This window comes from Protopterus annectens, chromosome 8.part1 (assembly GCF_019279795.1).
Source record: "Protopterus annectens isolate FY-2018-M chromosome 8.part1, PAN1.0, whole genome shotgun sequence".
NCBI lineage: Eukaryota > Metazoa > Chordata > Ceratodontiformes > Protopteridae > Protopterus > Protopterus annectens.
The window spans coordinates 263430895-263449683 of NC_056742.1; the positions used below are offsets into that span (position 1 = coordinate 263430895).

Sequence of the window (18789 nt, forward strand, 5' to 3'; positions counted from 1 at the left end):
AATTTCCTGCTAAACAGTCAAGTACTCAAAATGTACAGTTGTGTAAAGTCTTACCATAACATTAGATGCCCCTCTTTTCACTGTTACAGTATTCTTCAACTTAAGAGATCATCTGCCAAGGATAGCCCAATGTCCATCCACTTTATCAAAGCCTTTATGTCTTGTACACATAAGTATGCTACATGCATACTCCCTGCACAGGACATAGGGTATAAAGGTGACATACGGATGCAGTTACCCAGCATTGAAATGCCACAGTAGAGAACAATCTCCATAGGACAAAAGAAAGCTATGCACATCCAGAGAGAGAAAATGCAGATGGAAATGGGGAGCCCTCAGCCAGAAAGGTAGCCAAATTAAACCCAAAAGACAAAAAAAGGGGGAATGGAGGGAGGGATCGAATATTGCAACAGTGAAGAGAAGGATATCTACTATTATGGTAAGATTTTACACAACTGTACTATATCCTTCTACATCACTGTTGCAGTACTCTTCACCTTAGGGGAAGTACAAAATCTCAAGAAAAGGAATGGGAGGGGGAAGGCTGTGAAAAGCCTTCAACAAACCCATGCAGGATGGCCATAGCAAAACCTGTGCTGGTCCTAGAAACCACATCAACATTATAATGCTTAGTAAATGTATGCACTGAAAACTAAGAAGCAGCTTTAAGGATGTAATTGTTGTCCAAACCCTTGAATAAAGCATCAGAAGAGGCAACAGCCCTAGTGGAATGAGCTGTAATTGAAGAACAGAGACATTCGCCATGAAAAGAATAGCAAAAGGAAATTGTGTTAGATATCAAGGAGGAGAAGGTTTGCTTAGAAACAGCCAAACACAAAATCCTGGGATGAAAAGAAAAAGCTGTCAGACCTATGAATGGTCTTAGTTTTATCCAAATAATACCCAAGCTGTCTGTGCACATCCAAGATATGCAAAATCCTCTCACTAAAAGATTGAGGAGAAGGGGGAAAAAAAAACAAAAAACAAAACAAAAAGGAAGGTAGCTGTACTACCTGATTTAAGGACAGCTCATTAACAACCTTGGACATAAAGGAAGGATTAGTATGAAGAGACACCCTATCTCTGTGAAAAAAAAAGGAGGAATGGGTAAATTTTTCCAAAACAAAACAAAAGTCCCAAAAAGGAGGAATAGGCTTCCGGGAGGGCTAAGATGCAGGACACCAACTGGAGTATTCTAGGACAGACAGGTAGAAATAGCTGACAAATGGGCCTGTACAGAAGAACAGGCCTGCTGGACTGGATCAATTCACACAAAAAGAACAGAACCAGCGGGACCTCCACTGAAATAGGGTCCTGGCTATAAGCATGGCACTAGACAGAAAATCTTCTCCATTTGGACATGCAAGACTTTCTGGTTGTGGGTCTTCTTGCCTCCTGTAAATCCCTGAGCAAATCCTACAAAAAGAGGTGCCTAAAAGGGATCAAAACCCTATAATTTACTGTGTCAAGTGACGATAGATGAGTGACCATGTGTTTTGTGTGAGGAGGTCCAATCTGTGAGGTGACTTGTGGTGATTGTTCCTGGAAAGAAACATGAAGAGTGGTAACCAGTGCTGTCATTTGCAAGATTTTTGGGGAGTCTAGCTGAATCTTCTGTGGGACTCTTGGAAATAGAGGAAGGGGAAGGAAGGCATAGAGAAACATCCCCTTCCAAGTAAAAGAAACAGCATCCCTCTTCCAAATGAGATGGCATGGCACACTGGAACAGAAAAAAGGGAGCTGCTGGTTTAGAGGGGAGGCAAAAAGATCTATCTGAGGAATACTCTACTGATGAACTAAGCCCAGAAAAACTTCTCTGTGAAACATCCATTCATAATCCTGTGTTTTGGACTTGCTCAAAGATTCTGCCACTAGATTGTGCTCTGAAGGAATATACACTCCCTGAGGAGTTAACTGATAGCCAGATGCTAGACCTGAACAGCCAGCCTGCAAAGAAGTTAAGGCTCTGTACCCCCCAACACACACTTGCTGACATACTGCATCATTGTGGTGTTGTCTGTGTAACCCTTCAGAGGGCCTGGACAGAGCATGGGGTGAAAAACCTGAAGGGCCAGAATCAGAGCTCTCATCTCTTTGATGTTGATATGGCCGGTCTTCTGATAAGAAAAAAATCTGAATGCCTTGGAGTCTGCAAAAGGTAATCACAGGATCTAGGCATTTTGTGAATACTGTTGGAGCAGTAGAGAGGTCAAAGGGCAAAGCAGAGAATTGAAAATGAGAGGAAGAAGCAGAGAAACTCAAATCTACTTGAAAAAGAGGGTGAATAGGAATATGAAGGCAAGCATTCTTCAGATCCAAGGACAATAGAAAAGCCTGGGGCAGCAACAGAGGAAAAAGGGTTTGACGAGAAAGCATAAAAAAAAAGGAACCTTGAGAAAGGTGATGGAGCAATGAGAGATCCAGAATAAGCCTCTAAGTGCCATCCTTTCAGGGAACCAGGAACATTCTAGAGTAAAATTCCTTTCCTACTCTGGAAGGAGAGATAGGCTGAAGAGTTCTCTGGTTCACCAGGGGATAGAGGAGCCTCTGAGAAATGAGGAAGTTGCTCTCAAGGAGGTTGAGGAATCCTTGAAAAAAGGAGGGAGAGACTTCCACACCATGAAGCAACCCTGACAGATGACAGACAGAACCCAAGAATCTGAGGTGATGATTTGCCAGTCTGGAAGACAGAGGGAGAGACAAAATGACAAGGGAACCTGGCCAAAGGGTTAGGGGGGAAAATGCCAAACAGAAGTAGGCTTGTCAGATAAAGGTGGTTTCTGAACCACAGGAGCCTGAGAAGACTTAACAGGAGGAGCTAGTCTACCACCCTTCCTGCCATTAATGGCCTGACAAGGTTGCCTGCAAACAAAAGCAGACCTAGTAGGATAGTTCCTGTGGAATGTAGGGATAGGAGACACAAAAATACATTTAACTTCCTGTAAATGTTTACTTTTTTCTTGAAGGGACTTAAAACAGAGCTGCAGCAGTAGTGGTCCTAAAGAGATGTTTATTATTCAAAGGAGTATCTAGCAAGTTGCCCTTAATGTCTTCAGGTAATGACTGCAGATGAAACCAAGAGTAATGCCTCATGACAAACTCAAAAGCAGCAGCTGCAGAAGAGGCATCAGCAGAATCATACCTGCATTTGATAGACTGGCGAGCCACTTAAGAGGTAGAACCCAAAACATAACAGAAGACCTACCTTCAGAATCAGGGAGGTCAGAAATAACCTGACAAGCATGGGCAGTCAAGGGTACAGCATATCTGGGTCATGTGGATCTGGTAACTGGTGGCCCTAAAAGCTAAAGTGAAAGCAGTATATACCTTCTTTCCAATTCTTTCCATTGCCCTGATATCCTTATTTGAAGGCAAAAGCTTGGTAGAGGGAATAGGCTTCGAAGGCTTGTCAGAGGAGGCAGACACCACAGCAGGATTAGCAGGAGGACACAAATAGGAATTGACAATCTCATGAACATTATAGACCCTGTGAGATTTCTTTGGCGCAGGGGGCTGGAAATCATGAGTCTTAGGGGCAGCTATAAAGGTGTCTAACAAAGCAGCCAACACGGGAGGTAGTGCAGAAGGTTTAGTAGTGTCCTCCTGAAGCAGCTCATAATATCTCTTGTAGTTATCAGACACCCAAGAAGAATCCCACTCAAGTATTCCATCACTCTAGCCACTGTGTCCTTAAAAGACAATGCCTGCAAAGGAGATTCAGGACTAACAGACTCCTCTTCATCAAAGACATAAGCCAAAACAGAAGGCATCTGGGAGGAGTAAGACAAGGACCTATCATCAGACTCTGAATCCTCATCCAAAGAATCAGGTTCCCTAGGCTTTTTGGATGGAGTTGAAGTCCAAGGGGACTAGGCAGAGAAACTTCTTCAGGAGGCTTCAGGAGCATTACTGCATTACACAGGCCCTGAGTAAACTCCTGACATCATTCCCTTTGATAGTCCTTAGGATGTACATTAAAATGTTTAGTCTTCTGTGTTTTTTCTTGGTAGGAATATCAGCCCTAACAAACAATGTAGGTTCTGAACCCTGACAGGATTCAATAAGAGTACTCGGAACCTCTTCCCTAACCAGAATCACTCTAGAGATAACCAACCATGGTTTCCCTTCGATGGAGAGATGTCCAGTGGAGGTTGGGCAACCAAAGAATCTATCTAAGATTTCTTGGCCTTCTTCTTACTAAAGAGAAGTACCTCGGGGTTAATCGATTCTGTCATGCTACCCTGGGCTAATTGTTTAAGTCTCTGGTTCTCAAAACAGATGGTCAGGGAAAACAACCAGCTTCTAGGAGTCTTAGGCATAAGCACCTTACAAAGACTACAGGAGGTATGGTCATGAGTAGTAGTAGCAATTCTTACAGGGAATCTGCCTCCCACATGGATGTTTTCCCTTCTTGGATGGCAAGAATTCCAGGTAAAAAAAGGAAAACAAGACCAACAGCAAATGAAAAAAGACCCCAATGGGGCACTTATCTGACAGCTAGGTATTCAGAACAGCAAAGAGCCTTCAGATGAGCAATAATGGCATTCAGACTGGTGGGAAAGTAGTTCTGTGTAACTGTGTCCATACGTTACCTTCATGCCCTACGCCCTGTGTGGGAGCATGTATGGCACATACAAAATATAAAGGCTTTGATATACTGGCTTGATGTTGGGCTATCCTTGGCAGAAGATCCCTACAGTGAAGAACACTAACAGTGATATATAGAAGGATATCTACCAATCTCCTAGGCACTGATTATTTGACCCTTTTGAATTTGACTCAAACTTTTCTGGCCAGTTGTGAGTAGGTCTGACATCAACCCTGTTTCAGTTTCCTTTGTGAAAATATGAAGGACAGCTATGAGTGAGAACTTTAAAGTCTTACTGATCTAGTGGATGGAAGCAATCTCTTGCTCCCACTCCTTCAGCTTTGAGATGTCAAGGACTCTGAGAAGTGAGGTCCTGCAACAGACAGGTTTGCCATCTTTTGTTGAACCACACAAGGGAACTCAGGGGAATGCAACAATTTTTGTTGAAGATCTCCATGTGCCACGCCCATGGACTGTAACTAGACAGTCTTGTATATGGACAATAAACTCTGCCACCAGACCACTTGTACACCTTCAGCACTGGCAAACATCTGTTTTGTTACAGAATATGTCAGACTCTCTATACTGCACTCAATTGGCATATTCTAAATCTTATTTCACTCATTTCTAAGATCTCCTCTTAAAGTGTTATTCAACTATGTAACACTATCTAAATCTTAAATGTTTGCTGAATTTGTTGACTCATATTATTTATTATGAGTATGAATCCATTTTTCCATTTTATTTTTAAAATCTGTAACATCTGGGATGAGATGAACAGTCACTGGAAATCCTAGGAACTGCTTCTCAGGAATCAGCTTGGGAATAGTGCTTCTGTTTTTTTGTTTTGTCTTCACAGCAGCTTGTGGCACACAGTTTGGTTGGCTTCTGATTATATCCCGGTGTCTGGAGGAACAGAGGGACATTATTTCTTAACATTCCTAGAGATTACCAATAAGCAGAAGAACTGAAAATTGCTTCTTAGGAGCCAGCCTGGGATTAATGCTACTGTGTTTCCCCTGTTGAGAGAAGGAGCAAAGGGACATTGGTTCCTGCTGGTCTCTGTTAGAGCAGTATGCATGGAACTTCGAGTAGCCTGGTTGCAGTTCTGGTGAGTACCTTTTCAGGCCCTTTGTGCAGCTTGTATGTCTCTTTGCATCCAGCTGCTGTGTGCATCTACCAAAGGATGACTATAGCAAGTGTACTGAACACAGCAACATCTGGGTTAATGCTACTCTTTTGCTTCTGGTGACAGAAGGAGCTACAGATCATTGATTCCTAGCTGCATGCAGCTGTGTTGAGACCAGCAATATCTCTACTACCAGATTTCCAGCAATAAACTCCAAATCTCACAGTCGCTACTCCTCCTCCTTCAACCCACGTTAGTAAGCATATGGATCCATGGACTTGCACTTTCTAACTGGATCTGGAGCCACCTTGGTTGAAATGGGCATCCTGAAACAATGCAGCAATTGTCTCATGTTTACTGACAAACACCTACTACTAAACCAAACTGACAGTGTTATGTGAGAGATACAGTTATTTAATGCTATTGCAGGCAAAGCTCACATGAAGACAAGACAAATAATGAGCAGGTTGTTGGTATCACACAAGACTACACTAAACTTATCATACAAAAATCAGACCAATCACATAGACCCTACATATGCTGAGGCTCTTAACAGTAACCTACCTAAGCCACAAAGGATTCCTAAGTGTAAATAGTCACATTATTTCTCAATTCAAAGGCCCATAAGGCAAATCTCCACATAATTCAACATCCTAGTAATTGGTGACTTCATTGTGTGAAACTAATGCGCCACTCACCAGGCTGTGTAAGGACATGATCATGGTCAGTTACTTACAAGGATTCACCACATCACACTGGCACTTAGGTCCCAACGCCACAGGTACACAGTACACTTGAATGTAAATGATTTGAGATGTACCTCCATTGAAAATATGGACAGAGAGAGAATGTGATTCTCCAGATATGTATCTGAGTCAGGTATGAAACAAGACTTGAGAAACATTTTATCTACACCACAGATGATGTTGCAATATGAACAAAAGTTTATCAGCTTCATCAACTGGAATAGCTTATGGTGTCATTCAGAGGTGGTTAAATATACATATAAGCCTGGGAGGAGATGGTGTACTGTCCTAACTGCTTTGACAGGGATGGCCTGCACCCCACGACCTCAAGTCCCACAAGGATTTTGTACGCTGGCTAAAACTTTTCCACTTTTATAGTGCCTGTGATGGGTCCTCTTTACCTGAGCCAATAATCAAGGAGCCTCAATCCTCACCACAGACAGTAGTGACAGACAGTCAGTGAAACAGGAATTTATTTAGACAGTAATTTCAAATGCAGGTCTCTGCATCACACACAATTTCCCCCAAGAGTAGTTCCAAGTAACTGCCACGCCCACACCTGGGTATTTGTCTCACACACACACACACACACACACACACACACACACACACACACACACACACACATGGAAAAGGCTGGCACAGATTTACTAGCTGTGCCCCCTTATGCTCAGACAATAAGGTAACAATGTTGCCACCAGCCAGTCAATGTTAGGCTCTTACAAGGGTATCCAATTATACTGAGTAAAATCAATACTAACATAAATGGTAGAGTGTAACCCACGCAGTAAGGCTTTTTGGAGTGGCCAAGGCATCAATAGAATAAGCACAAGTACTCTTAAGATGTTAAAAGTAATCTCTAAAAGAACAGCCACAATAAAAGCTATAACAATATTTAATAATTAATAAAATAGAAAACATGAGAATATTAAATATTTAAGTGCAATAAATAAACATCAAAGTTTCAATCTCAGGAGAAATAAAAATAACAGTTGGAGAGATTCAAGTAGATAGAAAAACAATACTTAGTTAATGTCACTGTAATTCCTGACCATCTAAAGAAGAACTTTTCCCTATCTAACTTAATTAATACAGCAAGGCAAGATTAGATGCAGAGTTGCTTACTTCCTCAAGGCAAGGTGATGAGCTTCCCACTTCTGATTACAACTGAACTCTTAAACGACTGTGATAACTGTCATACATTTTTATACCAGTTTCCAATGAAAATAAAACAAAACAAGGTGATCTGCGAGTTCCATCCCCTCAGTGCTGGTTATAGAATGACATCTCATTTGATCAAATGACTCTGGTACAGTACAGACTCAGAGCTTTTCTAAGATCTGATGTAGTATTTAAAAATTACATAATTCTCTGTTTAAATAAACATTTAATCAGTGATAACACTGTTGATACATTTTAACATAAGCATTTGTACAAGTCAGTGTGATAGTCATATGACACAAAATTACTTACAAAACTCCAGGTAACTATCCTGGCATATGTTACACACACTCATCCCCATTCTCCCTGGCACAGATGGCAATAACTCACATTGTCACAGTGCCTTTTTTAGGTAACATCAGTCCTTAAAAACTTCCAATATAAACAAAACAGAATTGGGATAATAATGGTATTTGTAATAGCAGAGCAAGCACGATTAGCACAAACCCTTACAGATTTTAAATTATTTATATGTAAGGTCAATTTAGCAGTGATTATGGGGACAAAAATACACAATGAGACTGAGTTTTACACTACTAGTACATATAATCCACCATTACAGAATAGTGTTGCACTATTCGAAAAAATTTGTGAAATAGATCTGAGACACAGTATAGAGAATGGTAAAATGTCCAAAGGTGAAAGAATTATCACTAGGCAGGAAAGAAGTGCAATTAGTGATATACAGCAACTGCCCCTCCGAATTATGAAACCAGATAAAGAAAGGGGGTTGGTCATCATGCATATAGATGACTATAAACAAAGAATGATACCATTATTAAATAGTGAGACATATGATGGCGTCTCAAGGAATGAACTTAATATAGCTTATGCTAGAATAAAAACATACATAAATGATTTGTTCATAGAAGCGAAGATTGACTTGGACATGTATAACTATATGACCATGATGGCGCCAAAAATTCCACTTTTATTTGGCGTACCAAAAGTACACAAGAACATAGAGAATCCTCCTATGAGGCCACTAGTAGATGCACGTAATAGTATCACCTACAGTTGTGCCAAGGTAGTAGACTCTATATTGAAAAAATATATTAACTATGAGAGTCAAATATGCAAGGACTCATGGTCATTTTTGAGAGAAATTACCCAACTAGAATTCAAAAATGAAATTAATTTCATGACAATTAATGTAAAAGACCTGTATACATCTATCCCTTCATCAAGAAGGGATAGAATGGGTTTCTAGTAAATTAAAAAACTTGGAAGCCCCAAGTGAGGAAATCGGCTTGGTAGAGGAACTGTTGGACATTATCTTATCCAACAACTACATTATGTTTGATAATGCCTTCTACTTGCAAAAAGTAGGAGTTGAAATGGGGTCTCCACTTGGGGCAAGTTTTTCTAATTTAGTCATGGCACATTGGGAAGATGAATTCTTCAGGAATCAACCTCATGTTAAAGATCAATTGTATTTTTATACAAGATTCTTGGACAACATTTCTGTCATACTTAAGGGAGATGAAAGAAAAGCTACTGATTTACTTCACTATTTTAACAATACTACAAACTTTTTGAGCTTTACATCAAGTTATGGAGAAAATAAAATCTCATTCTTGGACATTGAGTTAAGAAAAAATAATAGGAACAATAGATACGTCAGTACTATCTTTAGAAAGGAAACATATTCCAGCGGTTTATTACATTTTACCAGCTGTCTCCCATTCCACCAAAAAAGATCAGTGGTAAAGGGACAGCTGGTAAGAGCTGCTAAAATGGTCAGTCTTGACACCAACCTTCAGACTGAATGCCAAAAATTTGAAACAATGTTTCTCAATAGAGGCTACCCACAAGTACTAGTGGGTAACCTCATTGATGAAATTTACAACAAGAGAAACAGGGGAATTTATAGACCCATTTTATGCACTGAACAAGAAGTTAATGGCATGAGGTATGAAACACTTGAAAGTAGGGACACCAATAGAGAACATAGTCATATAACTTATAGTTTTATCACACCATATAGCATTAACGCGTGGGAGTTCAGGAACATCTTATACAAGAATTGGGAAATTCTAGAGAATAACCCCTTGGTTGGAAAAAGCTTACTCAACTTCCCAGGATTATATTCAAGAGGGGAAGAAACATCAAAAATATATTTGAGAATCAGTCCCAGAGCATTATTAGAAACCCAGGGATGACAAAATGCCTGATGTGTAATTTCTGTAAACATATAGAAATTGGACGGACATTTTACATCCAAAATAAAAAATACAGCACTAGAGACAAATACAACTGTCAGTCTAAAATGATAGTGTACCTAGCTAAATGCCAACAATGCCACGTATTTTATATAGGGAAAACCATTAGGACACTTAAGGAAAGAATGTATGAGCACTTGTACAGTATTAGTCATAAGAAGTCAGAGAATGCTCTGGCAAGACATATAATAGAACATCCAGAACATATATTTAAGTTCCGAGTCATTGATCAGATTAAATCAGATGGAAGAGGTGGACCTGATAGCCTTTTATTAGAAAGACTAGAATTAGTGTGGCAGCTAAGCACAAATGCCTGTGTATATCCAGGCATAAATGAAATTTACTCCATTTTATGTATTTTGAGATTAAAAAACTTAAACAGGAGCAATTAATGTAAAATATAAAATATTAAAATCTGGTATTAGTCAGGATTACAACTGACTAGTAGCTATGAATGTGTTTAAATTACATTGTTTATGTATGTAAGTTTAACTACGAACACAGCAATGTTGCGATCTACAATTTTTACATTTATAATTCTCATTACCCTTAATAGTTGGATTGTCTTTCATATAGCTTTTGTAGGAACTGTAGGTTGTATAAGTTGTATTGAAGTAATGTAGCTGACTTAATTCCATATATTTATTTGTTGTTATTTGGCCAGTTAGTTGGACTCGCTCTAAAAGTCAAAAAGTAGAGTGAGCGTATGCATCACTTTAAAAGGTACGCAAGAACAACAAATTAACATGCTCAGTAAACGTTACTGAAATAACTGCTCTTAGATTTCATCATTTTTAAGTAAAATGTAGGAAATCAAATAAGAATTGAATAAGTTGGCATATATGCACTTTAGAGATATGTAAACATAAATATGTCAGCAAATGCTATAGTGCATATGTCAACAGTATTGTATTTTAAACGAATTTAAGATAGTAACAAATTTTATATCCATTTGCTTTTATGTGTACTATTTGTATCACTAATTGGGTTCGTTTCATTAATTGATATAACCATGTGATACAAAAGGAAGTTATATACAGAGAAATATCAGGAGAGAACAGTTTGTCTGAGGAACTTTTCATATGTAGAAGACGAAAAGCACTTAATTTTATATTATTTGTTTTTATTTGTACCATTTGTATTTCCATTTGGATCCACTTCATTTATATTTTATTAAATGATTTACAACAGTTGACAAGTGGAGAGCCATTATTTCAACTGAAGCGGAAACGATACAGGACAAAGAGAGGGTACTGTTCGGACTGCTTTCTGCAGCTATTATTCTATTTGTACAGTTTGAATTTTTCTTCTTGGTATGTATAATAATGGTATTGCTGCTCAAGGAGACTTTAAAAACACACCCCACGTCCTCCAAGCACTCCTTACCCTGGAAATCACCGATATATGCATCTATATGGAGACCATTAAGGACTATTGACAACACTGCAGTAGAGGAAGGCACTAAAGGAGGTGGTGTCTCCAAACTTGTAAAGGGAAAAAAAAAAACTTCACCTCCACACTGCCTAGACAAAATAATCTGGAACTCTTCCACTTGCAATTTACCATTAACAATCCTACGTATCACATCAAGACTAACTACAGAACCCCCCTCAGCCCATAACTCCTACTTCACTAGTATGGAGTCTTTATTCATTAATCAGAACAACATTCTCCCATGGGACTTCAACTACACCTCCTTTAATTGGGAAACTTGTATATCCTCCAACAGGTATGCCATGGATTTCTTGACTTCATCAATACAAATTCTATGGCCATTTAGTTTACACCCCAACAAAAGGTGATAACATCATGGACTTGCTCATCAATAATGGAACAGCTCTGCTCCCACCTATTGTTACTCCTCCCCTGCTCATATCAGGCCACAAATCAGTCACACTATAATACTGAAATCAGAAACATGCATCAATATTTCGGCATTTACAAACTCAGCTATGGCTAATCAATGAAAATGAGTGATGACCTGGATTCAATAAGCATCATCTTCTAACCGGATGACCCCACTGCTTATTCTTTACAATCAAATTTTATGTACATGTAGATAGCTGCATGGATGTATCTGTCCCACTGTGAAGTAAATATAATGCTAAATTTGAAAATAAACTCCAATGGTGGAACCCAAACATAAACAGACACTATAATAAAAGAAAAAACTCTTTGCACATAAAAGTAAATGTAACACTCAAGATGCAAAAAAGGTCTTGCTAAACTCACCCATGAAGTCCGGACACTGATCAAATCAACGAAAGTCAGATATGATGTAAAAACAACCATCCACAGAGTCTTCTTTAACTATGTTAGATACCTTAGAAACAATGGCAAGCACTCTGCAGAGCTAACAGTAAAAGATATCACACTTGGACCCAGATTATATACAGCCAATATATTAGTAGATAAATTTAGCTTCTAACTTCACCACCCTCTCCCCTTCATTCTCAGATCTCATACCTACATCTAGTCCCCAATGAATCTCTCATGGACCAGTCCTCAAGGCATTATCAAAGGCCAAGACCACTGCTTCTACGGAGCCAGATAACATACCAGGCTGCTTGCTGGCCAGCTTGAAACAGAACCTGTCAGGCCCCCTTTAGAGGCTATTCCATGTCAGCCTCCAAACAAACCTTTTGCCAGATGAATGGAGAACAGCAAATATCATCCTCTTGCACAAAGGTAGGGCAGGCTCGTATGTAAGGCTATGGAGACAACCATTATGGAATTGATAAACAAGCACATAGGTCACCTACAAACTCTTTACCCAAGCCAGTTAAGACTGGTTAAGGGCAAATCCTGCCTACTTATTCTGGTTGACTTCTTTGAGAAAGTTACTAAAGCAATGGATGAAGGAAATCATTGCATACTGCATATCTAGACTTTGCAAAGGCGTTCATTACCGCCCAACTCTTAGGTATCATAGATAAACTATCCCAGCTAAATGTTAATCCACATGCAAGTTGGTAAATAACAAATTGTCTCATAAATAGAACCCAGTATTTAACAGTAGGCTGCTCTAACTTCTCCAAAAGACCTGTCACTAGAAGTGTACCCTAAGGTCCAGCCCTTAAGTCACGCCTGTTTGGCATTTACTTCGAGGTCAAAGCTACTGTCAAAGATATATGATTGACCACTTTTGCAGGCAAATGCAAATTTTGTGCCATCCAACTCTACAGAGGACAAGAACCTCAAGGGAACATTTCCCAAGCCAATACCTGGTCTGAAAACCATGGACTAAAAATGCATGCCAAGAATTGTACAACAGTATCTTCTGGCAAGTAAATAGTTCCTTGTAATCATCACACTGACAACAAGTCCCTGAAAACTGATCCATTAGTTAGTGATCTAAAAATGTAAGTTGACAACAAACTGCCTTTTGATGACCGCATAGCTACTATTAGTAGGAGCTACTTCACTCCACAGCTTATTACTAAGGGTAAGGCATTCAAGTCCAGGGATGTGATTGTTGCACTGTGTTCCACACTCAGGTCAATCGATGAATGCAATGGCCTCGTCGAGATGCACTTGTCCAAGCACTTGACACAAGACAAATGCCCAGTGTCTTTCTTACCAAGAAAATGAAAGGTCTAAAGCATAAAAACCATGGAGAACATCTCAAAGCCTTGTCCCTCTTCTAAGTGAAATACACCCAACCCAAAAGATCTAAATCACTTTTGCAACCTAAACAGAACATGCTGGATGGATAGATATGTATCACAGAGAATACCACTTCTTTGTAACTGTCTTGCTCTCCATATAAAGCAAAGTAATTCTCTTACACTATTCAAATGTAATCTGGATGAATGAATGGGTAACTGCATATTCACTCCCTGGTTTCACACCCTTGCCTCTCATGGATAGGGGTAAAATGCAAGTGTTATGCTAGTCTCTGGGATTTTCATACTTAAAATATAAATGAGTTAAAAACTTCAAGGGAATGCATGGCTAAGTGTTTCAAGACCCTCAAGGATCAATAGCCTAGTAAGTACTTCTGAGCCTATGAACACTGAAACCAAGCCATTCACCACCACAAATGAGTTGTGAGCTCTCTCTGATTTTTGAAATGAGGCATGGGATCAGTGAGAGTTATGTATAATTAACTGCCATGCTGAGAAAAAGAACAAGTTCAAAGCTACACTCTCTCTCCAACCTAATAAACAGATGACGGGGGAGTACTGTATTGTACCAACTGGTAAACAGGTCAGTTATCTGTAGTATTCTACTTTTATAAGACCTTGACTAGGCAAGAATCCCCTATTTCACAGCTCAAGTGAAGGATAGGAGGGACCACTAAGAGTAAACATTTGCTCACTCACCTTCTCAGATAAAATGATGCCCCTTGTAACCTCTCAGCACAGGGGGACATAACCTGAGCCCCTTGGTTTGATTAGGTACCACAATGGACTGGTTTTATGACTACATGAGAAATGCTCCAGTAGCAGCTTCTTCTCTAAGGCATTAGGGGTCAGCAGCACTACCCTCCTAAAAGTTAATGTGGAGCTCTCGCTGCTCAGAGAGGGCCATACACACTTTGCCCTGTGGGAGGTTAGGTGAGGTCACTAACTTGTAATTGATTCTTTTGTCATCAGCACTTCAGATGCAGGAAGAGAAGACCACAAGGTTGATGTGGCTAGTTCATTACTACAAGGCTCAGAGTCAAGGTCCAACATTAAAAGATCACCAGTGAGCAAATGATCACCTGAAACTGACACTTCACTGCAGTATTCAAATCCTATGAAGTGCAAATGACACCATGAACATCACAGCAGTGCGGAGCCTAGACGGCCAACTGAGAGCAGTGAATTTTGAGAGCTCCATAAACTACTATAATAATATAGGAAAATTTTATTATTTTCAAGTTTAAAACATCAGAAATCTATACATAAACTACTAAACTACATAAGTATCAATTTTGGTGAAGATACACAAAAATGTTCCTGTCAAGTAACCTGGAGATATATCGAGTCACTGAATATGAACAACTCAAGAAATTCTCATCCAGATGCTGCTTTAAAAAAAAAGAACTGCAAATGATGACATCTGTCTTACAGGAACTATCTTTGAAGATGGATGGCTTTAAAAATGACTCAGAAAATCTCAAATTAAATTCTCAAAAACAGACGGATACTCTTAAGGAACTATTACAGCAACACCATACAAAAATAACAAATATAGAGACTTCTCTAAATCACATTGAAGGGAGACTCAAAGAGGAAGAATTCCAAAAAGAATTTCTGCTTAAACAAAATATGGCTGCTTAACAAAATAGATGACTTAGAAAACAGGGAAAGGAGAAACAACATAAGGATATTTGTTCTGCCTGAAAACAGTGAAGGAAAAGACATTATTTCATTCTTAACAACCCGGATTCCTGAATTTTTAGACTTGAAAGAGGGAATTTCATTTGGAATGGAAAGGGAGCATACAGCACTGAGGAAACCTGCTTCTAACTCAACAAATACTGCACCTAGATCCATAGTTATAACATTTCTTTCATTTCTGGACAAAGAACTAATACTAAAATCTGCTTGGAGAAAATCAACATTAAAATACAATCAAAGCCTGATAAGGTTTGACAATGATTCTTCTTCCAGAATACTAGAACAAAGGAAAAAAGTCTGGCCAATAATAAAACTGTTGAAACAAAACAACTTTAAAGCACAGCTGGCCTTTCCAGCCAAGATAAAAAATATGCTTTGCCAATGAGAAGAGAACATTTAATGACTTAGAAGAAGCTACTACATTCACCAAAAAAAACATAGTGTACATCCCAGAACCAATGGAATGGATGGCCCGTACACTTAAAAGAATAAAAGAAACAAATCCTTGGACTGATGCTAGAAAGAAGAAACAAAAAACTGATTCCAAGAATGCTGTCCCCAAAAAATAACTCTTACAATTACATCTCTCAAAGTATCAACTGATATGGTACATCACTTGTCATCTGTTTTTATTTTAAAAGGAGGGTTTCCTTAAACAACTGAGAAACAGTAGATTTATTCAGAATGCTCAAAGAGTCCAATAATTCTTCACAAACAAAGGTAGGTCAAGATGGGTTACTATTTACATTACATATAAGCCAAACCCTAGGTGTGACTGCGTGTGTGTGTGTGTGTGTGTGTGTGTGTGTGTGTGTGTGTGTGTGTGTGTGTGTGTGTGTGTGTGTGTGTGTGTGTGTGTGTGCCTTCTGTGGAAGGTTGGGTGCCAGGCTGGTAACTCAACACTGTAAAACTCCACTGCCAATCATGAGTGGACAGATGATCCGTTGTGGCGACCCCTAACCGGGAAAAGCTGAAAGAAGAAGAAGATAAGCCAAACAAAGGAACATATAATACAAACATAGAAGTTTCTATTCCCCTACTTGAACTCAATGAATACTTATCCTGTTCATTTTTCATTGATTTTACTTATAATAATTTTACCTAATTAACTAACTAATTCAACAAGGTACCATTCATCAGAGTTCAGACTCAAATGTAACAAATTAAGATAATATATAATAGCAGTAACACTAGAGTGTTTTGAAAAAACTGCTGTCATGGAGACTAATGCCTTCTTCAGTTAAAATATGATTTAGAAATGCCATGTATATCTTGGTTAAATAGTGGTAGCAAGCTCTTAGTACAAATGTCATCATTATTCTGTCAAAATATAGTTAATATCAATTATGGCAGACATCACAGCTATGAGTCCTGTTTGATCAACCCTGATATGGTGTGCATGGATGCAGCTAATACAAATGTCATTATTATTCTGTCTAAACATAGTAAACATCAATTATGGCAGGTATAGCCTCGAGTGCTGTTTGATCAATCCTGATATGGTGTGCATGGATGCAGCTGTGTCTGGCAGCTAGTACAAATGTCATTATTATTCTGTCTAAACATAGTTAATATCAATTATGGCAGGTATCAGCTTCAAGAGCTGTTTGATTAAGCCTGGCATGGTGTGTGTGAATGCAGCTGTTGTACATTGCCATTTTCATCTCCAGGAAGCTGTGGGTTGCAGCTTGTGATCGAGGTTTACTGATGCTTGTGAGAAGGAAGATGGAAGAGACATTTGGTGTTTTAGCCTGGATCCAGGGAAAGGGGGTGGATAAAACTGTGATTTGGGATATTTTGGAAGAGAATACTTTGTTTATACATCTGCTGAGTGGAAGAACGTGTTGTGTCTTGCTGTGGCGACTTGTTGTGAGTTTTTAAGTTTTTTTTTTTTTTTTTATTATCTGTTTGCTCTCCATTCTTTTCCTGGCTGCTGCCTCACTGAAAGTGAGGGAATTTAGGCTTGAAGTTGCAGTGAAGTGAAGCTTTGCTTCAGGTGCATTGTGAGCCTCTGGTATACAGTACACAGACACACTAACAGAAACAATTGCTCCCAGGTTGCTATGGTAACTGAGACAGAGTGACGATAATGCTTAAAGGCTCTGAGGAGCCTCTGAGATGATTCTCGGCAATGAAGGGTTTGGTTTAAAAAAATATATATACATACATACATATATATATATATATATATATATATATATATATATATATACACACATATACATACACACACATATATATATACATACACACACATAGACAAATATATATAATAAAAGGGCTGTTTTAAACCACATGTACACATATTGATGGTCTCCCAACACTTCGTTTAGCTCATTAAGTTGATTGTTGATAAAAAAAAAATAAATAAAAAATAAGTGCATATTTAAAATATATTTTAGTCCAAACACATTAAGAACTTACATAAGAGTGGAAATATGAGTTAATGTGAAAAACTAAGAGCACTTGGTCTTATGCAGTACCCTATGCAGTGTTCTGGGAGGTGAGCTTGCTTGGACATGTTGGGCATATGGGGATAGCATATTCTAGGGGTGTTGGGGGTTGCCAAGAAGTGCTAGAGTCTCATCAGATTTCCTTCGTGGAAATATCTGTGGGAATGGAAGGTGTGTTGAGTGGTTCACTGGCAGAGTGGCCACTGCATGGAACAGGCTGGTAAAATAGAACAGGACAAATAATGGTTTGGATATTTTAAGAACAGCCTGGAAACACACCACATGAACTAGTGAATGGTATTCTGGCAAAACTGGATAGGCATTGTTGCCCGTACTTGAAATACTGATATGTGTGTATGTAAGGATGTAAACAAATAAGAAACTAGAAGGGTCTCAAAATTTAGTCTATGGACTATATAAACATGCTTGGATGGAGCTAATAATTAGAATAAGCACTACAGCTTGTGGTCTCTCAAATAATTAAGCAACAGCCAAAAAAAAAAAAATACACACAATAGTTATGTAATGCATGATTTTAGTAAATCTTGACATAACATATATAATCTTCATATAAGCTGAAGCAGTCTGCTGAATTTAGATATTAAAAACCGAATTTAATAACATGGGCTTGTGCATCGTAACACTACTGTATTAACTTGTCATAAATGACATACACTACATTGAGCATCAAGGGGAAACATGATGATTTTCTTATATAAGTAAATATGCATAACAAGTCATGTAATTGCTTTAACTTGAATTGTAGTTTTTGTCACCCATCTTAACCATATATAATACTTAAGCAGTTACCAAGGTAACTAATGCTTTATACATGACATCAAACTGACAAAGTTGTTCAAGAGAAACAATAGAAGCCTGAACTTGAAATGTCACAGAATGTAACAATCATATTCTGAACAAATAGTATTAAATTGACAATAATCACTCAGTTTAACCTTTGCATATTATACAAAATAGAATGCTGCCATTTAAATCTAGAAACTTTTAGTATATGCCATAAAATGGCAATTTATAAATATGGAAAGGGAACTTGTAATCATTAATCACAATAAGTGAATTTTTTTGCTTTTAATCTATAA

At 38.5% G+C, this 18789-nt stretch overlaps 1 protein-coding gene across 2 annotated transcripts in view; it reads right to left on the reverse strand.

The window, feature by feature from the left end:
* The window catches only part of FANCA (FA complementation group A), a 2214801-nt gene that overhangs the window by 1211543 nt on the left and 984469 nt on the right, over positions 1 to 18789 (reverse strand). The gene's annotated exons all lie outside the window — the stretch shown is intronic.